Raw genomic sequence first — 20545 nt, forward strand, 5'->3', positions numbered from 1 at the left:
GTGCCTAGTAACAATGAACTTTGTGGTGAGCTTTTATGAGTGAGTCTTTACAAATTCCTTAGAAAGTTGGGGACAGGACAGTTCCTTCAGTTCAGATCCAGCCACTAACCCCTGCTTCCATCTTTTATATTTTCTTCTTTTTCTTTGTTCTTTTTTTTTTTTTGAGATGGAGTCTCACTCTGTCACCCAAGGTAGAGTAGAGTGGTGCGATCTCAGCTCACCGCAAGCTCCGCCTCCCCAGTTCATGCCATCTTCCTGCCTCAGCCTCCCAAGTAGCTGGGACTACAGGCGCCCACCACCACGCCTGGCTAATTTTTTGTATTTTTAGTAGAGACGGGGTTTCATCGTGTTAGCCAGGATGGTCTCAATCTCCTGACCTCATGATCCACCTGCCTCGACCTCCCAGAGTGCTGGGATTACAGGCGTGAGCCACCGCGCCTGGTCCCATCCAGTTTAATATATGGCAAATGACATTCTAAAGATCTGAGAAATAGTGAGGACATCACATTCACACTATGTTTGACACATTGTCAGTTTTGTGATGGTAGACTGATTTATATAGACTTAGTCATTGCAGATAATGCAAAGTCAACCGTGCCAAGGGAAACATCCAAATGATACTTTGAACTTTACTTCTGGGTGTTTTTGTTTGTTTCTTCTTTTATATTGTGGTAAAATATATGTAATGTAAAAGTACCAATTAACCACTTTTTAAAGTTTACAAATGAAGTGTCATTAAGTACATTCACAGTATTGTGCAATAATTACTACCATCTATCTCCAAAATGTTTTTGTCATCCAACACAAAAGCTCCATCCTCATTACACAATAATTCTCCATGCTACCTGTCTCCCAGTCTTGATAGCCTATATTCTAGTTTCTGTCTCTATGGATTTGCCTATTCTAGGTACGTCAGAGAATCGGAATCACACAACATTTGCAACATTTGTCCTTTTGTGTCTGGCTTATTCCACTTAGTAAAATGTTTTCAAGGTTTATCCATAATGCAGCATGTATTCGTACTTCATTCCTACATAGAGATGAATACTACCCCATTATATATGCCATCGTATGTGTAGATATGTTGTTTATCCATTCATCTGTTGATGGGCATTGAGATTGCTTCCGCTTTTTGGCTCTTATGAATAATGCTGCTATGACACTGGTGTACCAGTATTGAAACACTGTGCTTTTTAATCAGCAGGCATACTTAGCATTTGAACTTATCTGAAGGAACTGACTGTTTAGGAATTATTAAGCTCGATTATTCTCTTAACCTTCCAATTAACACTAAAAACATAATAAATTGATAATTATATAATAACACAGGACAAAACTTAGCTAGAACTTGATACATGCCAGACCCATTTTAGATATTTTGTATGCAGCTTCTCATTGAATACTCCCCAAATCCTACCAATCAGGAGGTACCATTTTTATATCCATTGCTACAAACGGGAAAACAAGCAGGTAGAAGTCAGGTTTCTTTGCTCGAAATAAAATAATTAGTGACTGAACTGGGATTGGAACCCAATTTTGTAATTCCTGAGGCTGTACTCTTACATTTTGTGCTTTACTGGTATATTAATTACTAAAATATAAATTGCTTTAAATGCTGATTTTGTCATGATTAAAGAGTAGATTAGAGATGACAAACAAATAAGTCTGTGAAGAGGAAAGCAAGCTAGTGAAATTCTTGCAGAAAACAGGTGAAATTTAAAATGGAATGAAAATGTAAAGAGAAAAGATCAAGAAACAGGAGAGCAAATCCAACACGTCCTCTCCTCCTCCTTTCTTCCCTCCCTCAGTGCTCTCCTCTCTTTTCTCCTTTACTCCTCCTTCTTTTCCTTCCCTGTCTTCTCTCTTGCTGTTCTGTATCACTTTCTCTCTCACATCTCCACATACACATATTCAAAATGCTAAAAGAAGGTAAGAAAGAATATGGAAAAGATGAAAAGTAAAATCAACGACAACAAAAAGAAGACCACACTTCTGAGATGAAGGAAACTTGTGTTTGTCATAGATGGCTGCCCCATCTCCTACTCCCCAATTGTATTGAAGACAAGATGAAGAAAGAACAAGTACAGGGAGAAAGGGACTCTACACTGGGAAAGAAAAGCTGTCTAAAATTCTCAGCCAACATGCAGTCTATGTTTCAATAGCCTGATATTCATCACAAGGTCATCTTGAAGTTGAAGGTATGCCAGAAAATAAGGTCATTTTTGTTCAAAATGAACCCACTTACATTCAAAAGAAAATTAGCATTCTATTAGAAAAAAAAAGACAGAAAATAGATATTTAGTAACTAACAATGATTAACAGAGTTAGGAAACGACAGTAAAACAGTATTTTTATCAAACTCTTATACGAAATCAAAACATAAAAAAATCAATAAAGAAGAATCTTAAAATGCAAAGAGGAATGAACTGAAATAAATTAATAGCCAGAAGCTATCAATGTCTAACATATAGAAGAGTAGCTAAAATATCAACAAGACGTTAGATGATTTAAATAATATAATTCATAATATTGTTTTAAAAGTTATAATTGCAGCCTATGAAGAATAAATCTAAGAATGGTTTAAAAAATTTTTAACATATCAAGCCAGAAAGAAAAGTCTCAAAAATATTTTTTTAAATTATAAAAACTACAAATTGATATCTGACCACAACACAATAAAACATATATTTTAAAAGGAGGTTAACTTGCAATTCATTGGAGAAAGGATAGTTTTTCAACAAATGGTGCTAGAACAATTATGTGTCTATACACAAAAAGTTTAGACATAGATCTTAAAACTTACACAAAAATTAACTCAAAGTGGCTCATAGACCAAAATGTTAAATACGAAACTATACAACAGCAAGAAAGAACCGTAAAAGACAATCTATGTGAACTCAGATTTGATGGCAAGTTTTCATATTACAATAACAAAAGCATGATAAAATGTGCTTTTGATCATGCTTTTATTGTTGTAATCTAAAAACTTGTGATAAGTTGAACTTTATTAAAATTAAAACATTTTGTGCTATGAAAGACAGAGAGTGAACAGACAAGCCCTAGAATGGGAGAAAATATTTGCAAAATACATTTCTGATAAAGAACAGGTATCTAAAATACACAAAGAACTCTGAAAACTCAACAATAAGAAAACAACTCAATTTAAAAATATGCCAAAGACCTACGTAGACACTTCACCGAAGAAGATGATGATTGATAAATTAGATAGGTAGGTGAGTAGATTAGATAGACAGACAGATAACAGATACATGACAAATAAGCGTATGTAAAGATGTTCAATTTCATTTGTTATTTGTCACTGGGAAAATGCAAATTCAAATAATTTGATGCTACTACATACCTATTAGAGTGGTTAAAAAAATTGAAGAGCAACAAGAACTCTCACTAATTGCTGGTAGGAACGCAAAATGGCACATCCATTCATTTTGAAAGACAATTTGGCAGTGTATTACAAAGTAAAGTATACTCTTATCATATGATAAATTATCAATTTTATTTTCAAATGATTAAAAGCAAGTGTACACACAAAAGCATGTGCATGAATGTTTATAGCACCTTATTTTTTTAACTTCCATTTTAGGTTTGGGGGTACATATGAAGATTTGTTATATAGGTAAACATGTGCCATGAGGGTTTGTTGTACATGTTGTTTCATTACCCAGGTATTAAGGCCAGTATCCAATAGCTATCTTTTCTGCTCCTCTCTTCCCACCCTCCCCACTCAAGTAGACCCCAATGCCTGTCATTTCATTCTTTGTATTAATAAAAATTATTTAACTCCCACTTATAAGTAAGAACACGCAGTATTTAGTTTTCTGTTCCTGCATTAGTTTAGTTTGCTAAGGACTATAGCCTCCAGCTCCATTCATGTTTCTACAAAAGATATGATATCATTCTTTCTATGGCTGCATAGTATTCCATGGCTTATACGTATCACATGTTCTTTATCCAATCTGTCATTGATGGGGATTTAGGTTGATTCCACATCTTTACTATTATGAACAGTGCTGCAGTGAACATTTGTATGCCTGTGTCTTTATGGTAGAATGATTTCTGTTCCTCTGGAGATACACCCAGTAGTGGGATTGCTGGATCAAATGGTAGTTCTACTTTTAGATTGAGGAATCGCCATGCTGCGTTCCACATGGTTGAACTAATTTACATTCCCCCCAACAGTGTATAAATGTTTCCTTTTCTCCCTAACCTCGCCAGTGTCTGTTATTTTTTGACTTTTAATCATAGCCATTCGGATTGGTGTGAGATGGTATCTCACTGTGATTCTGATTTGCATTTTTCTAATAGTCAGTGATACTGAACTTTTTTTTACATGTTTGTTGACCACGTATATGTCCTCTTGTGAGATGTCTGTGTATGTCCTTTGCCACTTTTTTAATGGGGTTGTTTTTATCTTGTAAATTTAAGTTCCTTATAGAAACCGGATATTAGACCTTTGTCAGATGCATAGTTTGCAAATATTTTCTCCCATTCTGTAGGTTGTCTGTTTACTGTTGATAGTTTCTTTTGCTGATAACACCTTAATGTATAATTATCAAAAATTAGAAGCAACAAAGATGTCCTTCGGTAAGTCATTGGATAGACAAACTGTGGCACATCCACACATAAAAAAAGCAACACACTTTATCAGAAAAAAGTGAGTCTATGCAACCCATAGCATGTTGTCTATGAAGGGATTCAACAATAACACAGGTGACTGCTGTCTCAGAGACATTTAAAGGCAAGACATAGAAAGAACTTCCATAGTGCTGAGTTTCAATGAAGTCATTTTTATGATGACATCCCAAACAGAAATTGATTTTTTTCCCACTGGTTGAATGACAATCCCCTCTGTCCTTCCAGCACACAGTGGAAGAGCTGCTGTTAGTCACTGCCATATAGTAAGAATTCATGAAGAAATGAAGGGTTCATATGAGAGAAACGAGGCAGCAGCAGTTAACAAACAGCTGTCATCAGAGCTAAGCAGGAAAAGCAAAGTCTTCAATGATTGTATTCCCATCAAGGGCACAAGAAAAAAGTAAATTTTATTCCCAGCAAGAGTTAAGGGGAAAATGGACAACTCGGCACAGACCAGACACAGGATAAAATCAGCACAGGACACATAGGGACAAATCAGCACAGGTCCTGAATTATACCTTGAAAACATCCTTGAAAGTACTGTTCTCAGTGATGGGTTGCGTGCATTCTAGAGCATGGTAGAGAACAATATTTTAAAGGAAGTTTCCTTAAACATGCGTCTAAAAGATGTGAGAAGAGAAATGCAAGAATTTCTTACAAAGTCCAGTATTAAGAGCACGGGCTGCCTAGGGTTAATCCTCCCTCTATCACTTAATAACTCTGGGACTTTGGGCAAAGCATGTAATGTTTCTCATTACATTTTCCCCATCTGTGAAAAGTGAATAATAATAGTTTTGACTTCACAGGTTTTCTGTTAGAATCAAATTTATTACACACGCCAGAGCATTTAAGGCAATGCTTGGAACACATCAAGCACATAAATATTAGCGATTACTATTATCCTATTTATATTGAGACTCTGAGCATATTATTTAAATTTAGTTTTCCCTATGTATACATACTATGTTAGTTCCATGATGCATACATATGATTCGTAAATAAATATACTGGGGTACATTCTGGGGTGCAGCAGGTAGGACAGAAGCATCTGGAAATTTATGTCCTACTTGCTGTATTTTTCATTGTCTGTAACTTCTAAAATGAATTACATGTGTAAATTGCAAATCGTTTATGTACTATGTGTGGACTTAGTAATTTTTAACCAGTTCGCAGCTGAATTTGTGAAATCTTGCTTTTAAGCCTCCTCCAGAAGGAGAAGAGACAAATTTTCCTTAGGGAAGGATTCTAAACAATATGAATATATTACCCCTACCTCTCGGAGATTAAGTTTAATTCAGTCTTATTATCACCACCATCATCACTTCAAGTGTGGACTGGACTTAGTGGGCTACTTTCATAGAATAGAGCCTGGAAATGGAAAAACAGGAACTTTACATCAGACAAACCCAGCAAACCAAGTGATCAAGGTCAACATCACCAGTGATAAGTCATGTTGATATCACATGGTCATGACTTAATGTGGTAAGGACACTTCACCCCTATGGAATTCAGAATTCATTCCCAAATATCATAACCCTAGTCTAACATTTGAGAAATATCAGAGAAACCCAAATTGAGAAACATTCTTCAAAATACCTGACTGATACTCTCCAAAACTATCATGGTAATGCAAAACAAGGAAAGTCTAAAAAACTGCCCAGACCAAAGAAGACTAAAGAGACATGATAATTAAATGCAGTGTGGTATCCTGGATTGAATCCTAGGACAGCAAAAAGGACATTCGTAGAAAATTAGTAAAATCAGAATAGAAAGTTTAGTTAACATAGAATCTAGAATTTAGTAAATAACAAGGTACCGGAATTAATCTCTCAGTTTCAACAAACTTACAACAGTTGTGTAAGATGTTAACTTTAGGGGAAGCTGGAACTCTCTTCTATTTGTAAAATGTTTTTGCGTATCTAGAATTATTCCCAAATATAAAAGTTTATTTTAAAAATGACTTAAAATATGATTTTTTAAAGCCCTCTAGGTCTGGATAGTATTGCATTGTGTAGATCAGGTTTTGACTGTATGCCATCAGGAAAATCTATTAAACATCCTATGTCTAAATTGGGCAAAACTATATCATTAACATTAAGGTGGTTGATTTGTCCTTGAATTCATTTCAGGCATGTTTACATGCTAGTTGGAATAATAATTTAAAAAAAAAATCTTTAGTGTTAAATCCAATTAGCCAATTGTGATTTAAAGAAATAATCTGGGGCTTTTGGTAATAAATAACTATTTCAACTGATCTCGTAATTTGTTTTAGCATTATGTTATGCTTTTCCACGTTCTTTATGCTTCTTTGATTTTATTATAAAATTGTACCTGAATTCTAAGGTATGCATTAGTAGAACAGTGAGTCATTTATAAGTAAATGAAAAAGTGACCTTTGTAGAGCAGTGCTAACTTTCAGTAGAAGTAGCAGGGTCCCAAGAGTCATAGAAAATTTACTAGAAGTCCTATTTGAATATAATCTATTAATAGCTATATTTAAAGGCCTGATACACTGTGATAACTGGTATTATTTAAGAAAAATTGTGACATTTGAACCAGAAAAATGTGAAATGTTGGAGAGAAAATAAATACGTCAGTGTGATTCAGTCTATCTGCCTAGATTTAAGAGAACCATATCCTACTAAAAGGTAATAATAACCTTTTCCCTTTAGATTTCCCCCTTTTCCTCTTTGGCTCTCCTAATGAATTGTATTTCAACGTGGCTTTAGAGTTTTCTTCTCCTTTATGGGCTGGCAGGTATACGCAGGGCATAAAAACAAGATTACAACTCCAATGAACCCGTTTTACAGTCAACTTAGCTGAAATCGTTTAGAGTAGGACAGAGGAACCTGAAGCCTCAGTTGATTTATTTAAAGTTCTGAGATGTTCTGCTCCCTTTTTCAGAGCATAGCTCTGCATTCAATGGCTGTTCTCATCCTACAACACTGTGGTGAGTTCGGTGGGTATGAATTATATTCTAGTAGACTTGCTATAAAAAAGGACACATTTTTATTTTTCTAAACAGAATTTAGTCTAAATCCAAAGCATCCCCTGGTTGGGCTGGTACATATTTTAGTGTTAGAGTTACTGGGGTTCCACCCTTCTCAGTTGTTACTGGGGCTCTTTCATTAAAAAAAAATTTTTGATCAAAATGTGAAGTTATCACCCAGATATTTCCCATGGAGGTCCTTAGAAGTCCATGAAACACCTTCAGGATGGGAGCCTGAGTAGGAGTGAGTCAGAAGCTGGTTTGCTCATACTTGCAAGAACTGACTGTTAAATTTTCTGGTATTTTGCAAGTTGGTTGTTAAAAAACGTCTATTATCCCAAATTAAATAATGTAAACTTATAATTAAATAATATTCAAGAATATAATAAATAAGCAATACTCATTATTTCCTAATTATTTTACTAGATTTTATGATTATTTGTGCCGTGTTTATTTGTACTTATTTTATCTGCACGATGGGAATAATACATGGTGGAGGTCACGTCACATTTCCTCTCAATCCCACATTTAGTGCTGTCACGTTGGTGGCTTGCAGTCAGTGATGGTACGAGTATTTACACCATGGAAACTGGCAAATACTGCAAAATCAGGTCTTGATTTATTGTCTCGTCGATTTTGAGACCTAACAAAGAACGAGTTGTTAAACATTTACTAGCACACTTTCTACATAAGACCTATAACACAGAACAGCTGCTAACTTCCTCCAAACTTTCTTTGTCCTCAGTCACATAAAATTTTCTCAAGACACCTTGATTGATTGATTGATTTTTTGAGAGAGTCTCACTGAGTCGCCCCAGCTGGAGTGCAGTGGTATGGTCTTGGCTCACTGCAACCTCCACCTCCCGGTTTCAAGCAATTCTCCTGCCTCAGCCTCCCAAGTAGCTGGGACTACAGGCACGCACCACTATGCCAGGCTGATTTTTTGTTTATTTTTAGTAGAGATGGGATTTCTCTATGTTGGTCAGGCTGATCACGAACTCCTGGGCTCAAATCATCCATCTACCCCGGCCTCCCAAAGTGCTGGGATTACAGGTGTGAGCCACCATGCCCAGGCCCCAGACACCTTGATTTCAATGTTCTTCTACCCACCTTTTCCCCCAAAAATGTATCTGTCCCAAACCCTCCTGAAGGGCCATTCTGCATAATTTCCTTTAAGTGAAACTTTAGACAAAAAACCCTGGTATTTCTTCTTCAAGGTGGAGATAAGTAAATAGATGCCTAAACCTGTCAGATTGCTTTGATTTTTCTTTATGTTTCTGGTTTTCTTTTGGTTTGGGTTTTGATTTGTCCAACCATCCTAATTCTGTTATAGGATATTAAAGCCTTTTCTAATCTTAAAGTTCCAATATTCCATCACAATTTTCTTCTGCAAAATATTTTGGAAGGCATGGTTAATTTCTCTCTCCCATTCAATCCACATCCTCTTCTTTCCTAATTATCTGTTAGTGTATTGGTACATTAATTAAATGGTTGAAATTTTCATGTATGGTCCCTCAAAACTTGAATAGATTGAACTGAGAAAACTGAGCCGTGATCAGCAAATACCACATCAATGTAGTGTGGGAGAAACGGGTGTATGCTAAATTTGTATGCATTGCTTCTGGGTACATCTTTATAATTATTCTTACTGACTTCATAATGCAATGGTTCTCATCGAGGGTAGTAGGAGGATTTTGCCACATAGAGAACATGTGAAAAGGTGGAGACATTTTTAGTTGTCACAGTCTGTGGGGAGGGGTCTGCTACGAGCAGCTCATTGAAAGAGACATGGGATGTTGCTGCTGAACATTCTACAATGCACAGGACAGCTCCACAACAAAGAATACCTGGCCCAAAATGTCAACAGTGATGTGATTGAGGATTTAATCCTGAAATAGAAGACTAAATATACGCTCTCACGTAAAAATATATATCGTCTATCTATGACAGTTTCCCATTCATTGTTCCATTGTTGTCTTCCACTGTCCACGTCTCTGGACTGTGCAGAATCACACAGAGTTCCAGCCTCCTGAAAACACCTTTTGGGCAAATGATCCTTTAGAATTACTTTAGCAAGAGGACCCAGGCTTCCTAGAGATCACCCACCTAACTCTGAAACTCTATCCATATGTGCCTAATCTCACCTGCTAAAAATTTTAAATCCATGCTTTTGAAAAATGTTACTAGATACCTGCTATCTCACCTAAAATTGATGTTGAAACAATCCCCAATGCAACAGTACAAAAAGGTGTGGCTTTTGGAAGTTGATTAAGTCATGAAGCTCTGCCCTCATGAATGGGATTAACATCCTTATAAAAAGGGTCTGGGATTAAAAGGAACACTCTCTTGCTTTTTCACCTTCAGCCATTTAAGGACACAATAATGGCACCATCTTGGAAGCAGAGAGTGACCCTCACCAGACACCAATGTTAGTGACTTGGTTTTGGACTTTCCAGCCTCTAGAACAGTAACAAATAAATTTCCCTTATTTATAAATCACACAGTCTAGGTAAGGCATTTTGTGATAGCACAAATGGACTAAGACAGTACCCTCTTTCAAAATGACAGAATTAACCATCCATAAAAGTTGACATTGAAGTCATTCCCTTTATAGGTATGTTGTAGATGTAATCAAAGCAATGAACCCTTTACAGATGCTGGTAAAACATCTAAACAATTACAATTGCAATGTAGCAACTGAGGAGACCTCCAAAAGTGTTGAAATAACCACAGAAAGTACATATAACAGAACAGATCCAGAAGTTTTCTGGAATATAGTTCTTAGCATGTACCAGCACCAAAATTGTACATGATATCAACAAGTCAATTTACTGAAATTTTAAATCAAACCGGTATTTTGGTTGCACTACATGCAAAGTGAACAAAATGGATTTATTAGTTTCTTTTTTCATAGTTCAACTTTTTAACCTGTCTTGCAATTCCGATTTGTAAAAGGATGTGGACATTTATATGGATATGTCTAAAGGGGACTTCTCTGATGGTAGATATTTTATGTTGATGCCAAAACTATGAGTTTTTAGTTAAAAGAGCATTGTAACCCAATTGTATGTTTTAAAAATAACTGATATTGTTAGCAACAGAACTATAACATTAGCCTCTCCATTACTGAGACATGAATAAAACTGGAAACATCAGGACTACGTGAATTTAATATTACTGAGTGTACAGTGTCATTTTATCTTTTGATAGTGAATCAAAAAAGTAAAGGTAGGCCAGTTTATAAGAGTTTGTCTGTATGCGTGTTTGTGTTTCCTACCACAAAAGTGATTGCATTTTCTCCGCATGATTCCAAGCCTCATTAACTCTGATTTTCTCATTCATCTCAAATTGCTATATTTATTATAATGGCTTAACCCAGCTGAGGTATTCTCCTTATAGAAAAAAAAAAAATCATCCCTGATCTTTGTCACTGCCATGTGGCAAAGTATAAGATGCAGGCTGTGAAATGCAATTTCTGAATCAGTGCATATCATAAGTTGGCTCAGCTGCATAAACAAAGCTGATTGGGACAACACCAGTCATGTACCCAGTGTTTATTTAGACAGGATCGGATCAGATGCATTGTGTATTAAGAATGGTTAGACAAGCATTGCTTCTCCAAAGTCTCTATTTATCAACAAAGGAATTACCCAGTCAGGACAGAGAATATTTTTCATTGCCAATCTTATCACTATGCATTGCAGTACATCACAGCTGAGATGCAAGTTCCGTTTTCTGCCACAGCTGAATTAGTTTTCTTAATATTCAAATTTGATTTTTCATTACACAGAGTCAGCTGCACAATGAACACCTTGCCCTCCCTAACACACTCATATTAATTCCTTTCAAATAGCTCAGATAACTGTAACTTCAGAGAGACTGTTTCAAGTTTAATATCCTTGAAAAATTACCTGAATGAACAAGACAAGACATTAATGTCTCCCTAACAGTGTTAGGAACCAACCTTGGAATTTTGGAATCAACCTTTAGTCTGTAGATATTTACACTTCATTTTCTACAGCAGATAACAAATACAAGGTTGAAACAAAAATCTAACTGCTTTCCTCTAATTTTTTATTATGTATCCTGAATGTAGATGCCTGAAAAGATAATAGGTTTGTTATGAAGGCCTTGAAAGGCAAGGTGAAAATTACACTATTTTAAAAGAGCTCCAATCATAAAAGCCTTGTCTATGGTACAGGAATCGTTTTGGAAGGTACAGGAATTGCATCACACAATCCATTTGCATATGTGTTGCTTCTGGACCTAGAAGCAGGGATATGATCAGCTGTCAATCAACAGTTATTTATTGAATCCTTTATATGTGCTTCAAAACCTGCTAGGTTCTGTGGAAAATTCAGAAGTGATAACAAACAACTGGCATCTACTCACAAAGAGTTGATAAATTGGGTGGGGGAGATATAACACAGAAAATAATCAATCAATAAAACTGCATATGATCAGGTGATCAGCACCAGAGCTCATTATCTTGTTTGCAATCTCTCATGAGGGTTTTGAAATAACACAAAATACATGGAGACAGCAAGAAGACTGGGAGATTATAGCAATAATTTGGCATTAAGCAAGTTACTGGATTAGGCAACATCTGGAAACTGATTGAAACCTGACATGACAGAGCACTTCCCAGAGATTATCTAAGCCTCGCTATTTCAATAGCTTATCCCACCTCCTCTCTATGACAACAGAAAGGGTCTCTGTTATCTTATCTGGGGACCTTATCTCTTTCTCCTTTTATGAATAAGTTCAGAGTGTGCCTTAAGATCCCCAATTTTCTAAACTTTACATAGAATTAGGATGAGTTATTACAAGAGGAACTGAAGGAAACAGGGGAAATAATCAACACCAATTAGTTGGGGGTAACAGAAATAAACAAAATATAAACAGGGAAGTCATTACCAAACACAGGGCCATTTGAAGCTATGGAGGGGAGACTGTTAGATAAAGAAGGAGGCAGACTCCAAAGCTGTCTGCCCTTTAGCCCAAATCTCTTTGAAAATAAGATGCTTTTAAGATTAATATTAAGCTTTTGGAACGTTAGCCCCGTGTGATTCAAAATAATTAAGATTCTACAACTGTGCTAATTATTACAGCCCATTTATATGAGAGAGAGGTCTATGTAGAAGGAGGAGATGGTGGAGAGATAGGCAAGTTGGAGAAAGAAATCAACATTCATTGAGCAATAATTGCTCTGTGTCTAAAGTCATGAGCTAAGCATACTTGGTGCTTCATTGATTCCTCCCATATGCAATGTGGGATGCCAACATCACTATTGTTTCAAATGGCAGAGGTGACACTCAGAGAGGCTGAGGTCACAGGCCAAGCCTCAACCAGCTAAGATTTCAGTTGAGGAACTGGAAGATAGAAATAAGGTAAGGGATGTCAGATCAGCCTTCCAAAATAGAGAGATAACAAGAGAGGTGTTGGGGAGGGTGTTCTCAAGGTGTGTGAACTGCTAGCTGCTGGAGCCACAGCAGTCCCCTGTTCACTCTCACTAATACCTGTCCCTAAAAATCCATGCACAGTAGGTGAATGTCAACATTTATAATGCTCAGAGACAGTAAGAGGTATAGAGGTTTCTGCCTTGTTTTGTTTTGGTTTTGATTTTTATTCCTTCTATTCCTTCGTGTGTGTGGGTCTCTCTCTGTATCCTCTCTTAGTATATGCTCCTCCTCCTCCTTCTCTTCTTGGCTCTCCCCAGCTCTCTCCCTTTCTCATGTTCTCCCTCTCCCTCTCTGCTGTGCTTCACCTCTCGTGCCTTTCTTGTTTCTTTCTCTCCCTTCTTCCTTTCCCTTCACCTTCTCTCCTTTCCTTTTCTGTCTGCTACTTTTGTGTTTCTCGGTTTTTCTTCTTCTGTCTTGCTCTACCTAACTCATGTGCATGTGTGTGTGTGTGTGTGTGTGTGTGCGCATGTGTGTGTGTGTTTGCCTGACTTCCTTCTTTCCTGTCTTTCTTCTAAGTAAGCCAAAATAGTCTCCCTTCTGGCATCATTAAACATGGAAGAGAACAACAGAGAAACAAGATCAGGGCATTGGAAGTGGCTTTACCATCTTCCTACCATTGACGATGTGTCCCTGTTGTAGCCAATATCTCAGAGCAGTCCTGAGTCTTATCTTTTCATCTGCAATATCACAGAGGGGAATAAAGAATAATAAATGATAAATACTGGTATCTCTATCAATCACTTAGAAAATAAATGAAGGTTAAAATGTCTGCCACTTCCTAGATAAAAGGATAATTAACTAAAACAAAATGCAGATCACAACCAAACTTCCACGCATTCCTGTGTGCACGCCATGATAATCTTCACTGGAACATTAAAGAAGGAGGAAAAACAAGGTACAACTCCTGTTTAAAACTTTTCAGGCTAAATTTCATAAGCAAATACACGTTTGTAATTCATTAAGAGAAAACAAGCTAGTTTTCAATAATGCATTTCATAACTTATGCAAGTTTTGTTTGCACCATGATAAAAATCTTTTTCTCAGAGGCACAAATTAAAAATAAGCCATCATTTGCATTCTATCTTCTTTCTGATTTTAAATCCATTGTTATCTAAGAGCTGATACTTCCATTTCTCCTATTTAATTCAAACAGATAGGCAGAGTCCCTGCTACAAAACATCCTCAAAGATTAAGGAAAGGCCCTGCAAATATCAGATCAATTATGAAAATGATGTTCTGATTAGATGTCATTTGAATTGCACTATTATTCACCAAAGGATATGGTAGGCAAGCATTTGTAATAGGGTAGGAAATGATTTGGAATTGCTAAAGATTAGGAGGGCTTGAAAACAAGCCTTTATTGGCCTTTGAAGCCTTGGGAAGAATGTTTGCTCTTCAGGTGCCCGCACAGCCCTGCTCTGGAGACCTTCTCAGATGCTGTCCTGTTGCATTGTGCAAATTAAACAGAGAAGTCACCATCCTTTCCTTGGAGTTGTGCTACTGTCCGGTGAGTGCACGGCAAGAGCAGTCCTCCTAACCCTATATAACACACCTGTCTCAACTAGAGCATCACTTCACCTTGGTGCAGCTTTTGGAAAAAAGGAAAACCTCTTTTTCATGAAATAAAACGAAGTAAAATAATTAAAAAATAATAAACTGAGAAATTGGAACTTCCCACTAGAGCCATTAGATTCAAAACTAATCCTAGAATCCCAGCATGACAACCAATCGAGTAAAAGATCAAGACTTTTTGACCCCATTTATAATTTTCTCACCAAGGCACCAATGAATAGTCCTTAATGAAAAGTTCTACCTATAGGTATAAGTCTTTACAAAATAAAAATAATAATTTTTTAAAAGTCACCTTAGCACTCACTTGCAACCTGAATTTTGGAGCAGTTCTCCATAAATATACATACCCTGTGGATGATGCATCTATTAGAAAATTTAACCTGAATATTTTCTCTTTTTTTCCAGCCGGCCTCCTTCCAGCTCATTTTCCCTTTCTTTCTTTCTCATTACCTGTGTTCTTTCTTCCACAAAAATGTATGGAGCCCCAAGTAGAATAACAGTATAATGTAGTGATTAAGAGCACAAGTTTTGGAGACGAGGCAAGTATCTTGCTGCCACAAGCTAGATAATAATTGATAATAAAATTACTCTAGAGCAAAGCAGAGTGATGAGATGAAGAGGAAACTGTGGAGAGAGGGGAGAGAAATTCAAGCTTAATGAAATGATGCGAGGCCCCCAAATAGAACTGAGCCTGGAGTTTTCTTAAGTTCTGTGTGCTCACAAGTTACCCTCTTAACCCATTTTAAGTTGTGTTTATATCACTGGCAATTGAGTCTAGATTAGTAAAGCATTTTTCTTCTACCAGAGAATTTAACATACATATTTCCCTTCATTGACTCAATAAATATATGCTGTGCCCCTAATATATTTTAGGCCCTTTGTGACAAAGCATGCTAAGATTAATAAGATATAGCCATGCCTGGGGACATAGAGACACACTTGTTCTCAACATGTAAAGTGCTGTGAATATTATAGGTTCATCCTGGGAAGAATTATACTATGAATAATACATATTTTTCCTTCTATTCAATGACACAGTACTATTAGTACTCTGAAGTGGAGAGACTGAGTATACAAGTGAATACTGGCCAGACTATCTATAAAAATGGAACTTTGACCTACAACTGGCAACAATCAGCCCAGGAAACCAAGCTACTATATCCATAGTAACCAGCCCAGGACGTCAGACTTAGTTACCAACCAGCCCAAGAAGCCAAACAATAACCCTTGTCGTAATTAATCCAAAATGGCCCAGACTTGATAATAATCAAAAAAATTTCCCAATATTCACCCCACTTTCAATTTGTGATCAAGCAGAGAAAGCCAAACATGCACCTCTAACCAATCACATAAGCTACTAAATGGCTGCCGACAAGTAGGTTCCCTGCGAACGTACTTGCATCAGGGTCTTTCCCTTACTCCATCATACACCTGACCCATTTCTCTACCTGCCTTTGAGTCTCTGCCAAAACACAAGTGACGATAGCCAATTCCCTTGCTGTAAATAGCGAGCTCTGAATAATTGTTCTCATTGGAGGCAGGGGTCTTCATTTATTTTCACAAATTAATGAGGCAAGAAAGAAATCCCTATAATGTTATCTACCCAATAACATCTTTAGTGAAATACAGCCTACTGACACCAGAGCAGAGCTGTTCCTTAACCTCACATTTTGTTTCCATTCACTTTAGAACTTAATCATACAGAATCTATTGCTGGAATTTCACTTTCCATATCTAAGCATATCTACATCTCAATCAGGTCTTTAAAGTTCTTTTTCCTTATTCACAGTCCTTTGAATGGTATTCTGCGCCATTAAAAGCTTCAAAATCAGCTAAAATTATGAATCTCATACAGATATAACATTAACCCACTTTAAAGATTTTATTCAATATTCATTGATTAAGTAAGGAAACCAGAGAAATGTTATAACCCAGATTCATGGAGAAGTCAAAAAAGCACAAGTATGTATAAAGTATTAAAATGAATATTCAAATGAGCAGCAAAACTAGCTTTTGTTGGGGAAAGAGGAGCAGGATTTATTTACATGTCTATAGACAAGAATTATTTTGCATTCCTAACAGTTATCCATAACTTACAGAAGTGTAGAATAGTTCCCACAGAATCAGAATCAGATAACCCGAAAGGATGTACTCTGGATAATGAACGATTCTCACTGAAGCACAAATTTTTCCTTTAGAACTTAGTGAATTGCTGCTTTGTATTCTTTTATATGATGGTTGGTGAGGTGTGGCCGCAGGAGGAAAGACAGGAGAGGCTCAGGAAAACAAATTTCACTATATTCACAGGTCCTAGAGACAGGAGGCATCGCACACATGTATGGACCACATGGGAAAGACACTAGGGAAGCAGAAGAGAGGAGCGAGGGGGAAGCCGATGGCCAGGGCCTCCATGGGGGTTTCTGTGGGAAAGGCAGGGTGGGGTAGGATAAAGCTTCGGGTCAGCTGGTTTGAGTAATATTTGTGGTCTCTAAGGTATAGGGGTCATCCCTAGTTGCTGGTACTTGTCCCTGGCATGACTAAGGCGAGGAATATTGCCTCCTGGAATGTACAAACCCATCTGAATTGATTAGTTCACCTATCAGAGATGTGTTGCTGGCTGAGAATTGCTGTCTCTAAGAATTGACCGGCCCTGGGCAGGTAGTCTATCCCTAACCGGAAAGGTTTTCTAAGATGTCAAAAAATCATAATATACTGAAAATTTTAAAATATACATGCAGTATAATCAATATGAACATTGATGAAACTAATAAAAGTTCACCATTTACGAAGTGCCTATCATTGACCGGGTCCTGTGCTAAACATTTAGCAAATCCCATCTCACTGAATCTATGCAACAACACTATGAGAAAGAAACTATCATCTCTGCTTCACAGATGAAGAAATTAAGACTTAGGGAAGCTCCTGGTCACATAGTTAATAAAGAATCAAAAGTGTAAGGAATCAAACCCAGAAACTTAGGGTCTGGAGTCCAAAATTGACAAGCAAGCTTTCATTGTCAGGGAAGAAGGCACTGTGCTTAAGATGATGTGCTTAAAAAATGATGTCATTGTGTTTAAAAGACAATGGGTATGTTTTAATATAGCTCACTGCTTCATTCACATATGTTAACTGCAGGATCCCTTGAAAGGGTTTGAGTTTGTGATACTTCCCTATAATACCATACAAATGTATGAACACCACATATTAGTCAAAACATTTTTAATTAAAAAATGCCTAGAGTCTTGAGGGAGAAGAGTTTGTATGCCGGTTGGATGATTTCCAAAGACCAACAACTGAAAGTATTCTTGATTCTTCCTTTTCCCTCCAATCCATATCCAATGAACATTATAGCTCTACATTATAGTATGAACATAACAAAAATATGCACCAAATCTCACTGCAGGCAATCACCACTTCTATCAATCCTTTGTCACAATAAATGCCAGCAGAAGCACAGAATTCCTGTTCTTTCTGCAGCAGGTTGCAATGGCATCTGACTTCCATTTGGCTTTGCCTTCAAGAAAACCTCTGGGAGCAAACAGACATAATTTCCCTAAGCAGGCACAGAAAGGTAGCTTAGCAAACTAAAGACTGGACTTAACGGATTAAGCATGTGGCTTAAGGGACTTAAATCTGACTTAATGATATTGCGAGTCCCTGGAGCCACTAGTTCAAATTCTGACTAAAGCTTTCATGGTTCATCAGAAAATGCCTGCAAATTTGCTTTATTCCATAGATTAAGGGTAAACCTCAGAAACTTATTTACATGCCCCCTATTTAGAGGCTGAAAATGAATTTTCTAATGACAAGCCACTATCCCTCAGGACAGCCAGATTCTAGCTGCAGGCCCCATCCTGTGCCTAAGGGACAATTTCAATAACATCGGAATAAGAGCTCTTCCTTCCCCATCTCACTCTCTCAGCCCCTGCGATCTTTGCTCAAATGTCATCTTCACAGTGAAATCTTTACTTAAAACCTTTTTTTAAAAATTTGCCACCACCTTCATTTCCCTATATTCTTTCTCTGGTTTGTTTGTCTTCACTTTCTTACCACCACCCAATTTGCTACATATTTTATGTATTTAAGTGTCTATCTCCCCATCAAGAACAAAAACGCAATAAGGTCGGGACTTAGCTCTCAGCTATACAATGAAAGTTCAGAACAACACCCATCACATACTGAAGGTTCAATAAACACATTTTTTAATTATTATTTTTTTGAGACAGAGTCTGGCTTTGTCATCCAGGCTGGAGTGCAATTGCATAATCATCACTAAATGCAGGACTCCAGGGATCCTCCCTTCAGCCTCCCGAGTATCTAGGACTATAGGCCTGTGCTACCACACCTGGCTAATTTAGTTATTTACTTTTAAGTAGAGAAAAGGCCTCACAAATGTTGTCCAGCCTAGTCTCAAATTCCTGGGCTCAAGCGATCCTCCTGCCTCAGCCTCCCAAAGAGCTGGGATTACAGGTGTGAGTCACCATGCATGGCCCAATATGTTCTTAATAAATAAATGAATTTCAGTTAATGGCTCCATCCAGGGTCCAGTTACTCAAGACCAAAATGTAGGAGTATCCTTGATTCCCTCAACTCATATCCAATCCATCAGCAAATGCTGTTAGCTCATATAACTAAATCTAATCTCATTAAAATAAGTGTTTAACATATCTACCAGTATCACCCAAGTTCAAGCCAACCTATTGACCTAGACTACCATCATCATCTTCCACCAATCCAAGCCATTCCCCACTCACAGCCATATCATCTTTATTATTATTTATTTTTCACAAAAAAAGTCATTGTATCATTTCTACGCTTAACACCTCCAATGGCCTTAACATCAAATGTAAACTACCTAATGTGGCTTCCAAGGTCCTGCATGATCCATGCCTGCTGCCTTTCTCCCTTCCCCTACACCAGCCACATTCTGAACTTTGCTCATTCATAACTTGGGCAAAGTTCTATCTGCCTTAGGCCCTTGAATATCTGTAGTCTTTGCTTAGAATATCTCCTAAGCCCTACCCACTTCTAATTCTTTTAAGCTACATTTAGACATTACCTCCTCAGAGAGGGAATTCCCAAAATTCCTTATCAAAATGCCCACCTCCCCCAACCAGAGTTTATTCTCCCTGTTTCCTCCTTGTTTTCTTTATGGTACAAATCATGGTTTTGTTTTTGCTGGCTTTTTTCTGTTTATCTTCCTCTTTAGACTTTAACTTCTCCATGAGGTCAAGGCCAACAGTATCTCTCCTCATTGTCTAACACCACCTAACACACAACAGGAGTTTAATGTCTACCCGTTGAATTCATAAGTAAATCAGTAGGTATGAAACTAGGGTGAGGCACCTAGGGCAATGGGTGGTGTTCACATTCAGGATTGTACAAGTGCAGGGACAGCACAGGGTCAACCCCTGAGAGTGGAAATCTTCTTACACGTTGTTCCATAGGCACTCTGCTTGTTTTGTCTCTGTGTCTGCCCTATATCATCATCAAATCACCCTTAGCACTCACCTGACTTAAGAATCTCACTTCCAGTTTCCTGCTTCATAACCAAAAGTGAGTCTTTTTCTTATTTCCCTTGGCCAGAGCCCCTAGTCCAGCGGACAAGTTCATTTAGAATAGGGGCCATTCTAATTAAGGGTCTTTTGATTGCAGCCAATATAAATCTCCTTAAGCAAGCTCTGATAGTCTTGTGGTCATTGTAAGTACAAAACAATTTGGTGACTATACAGCAAAATAACTAAAATACAGTGGTTTCACCATAGAAATGTAATAACGAAAGTTCATGCCAACTTCTCCATTTTCTAGAGCTTGCACAATATTTCTCATCTCTGCTCGTGTCCATGGATCTATTCCATTGGTATCTTCA

This window comes from Theropithecus gelada, chromosome 10, assembly GCF_003255815.1.
Source record: "Theropithecus gelada isolate Dixy chromosome 10, Tgel_1.0, whole genome shotgun sequence".
Taxonomy (NCBI): domain Eukaryota; kingdom Metazoa; phylum Chordata; class Mammalia; order Primates; family Cercopithecidae; genus Theropithecus; species Theropithecus gelada.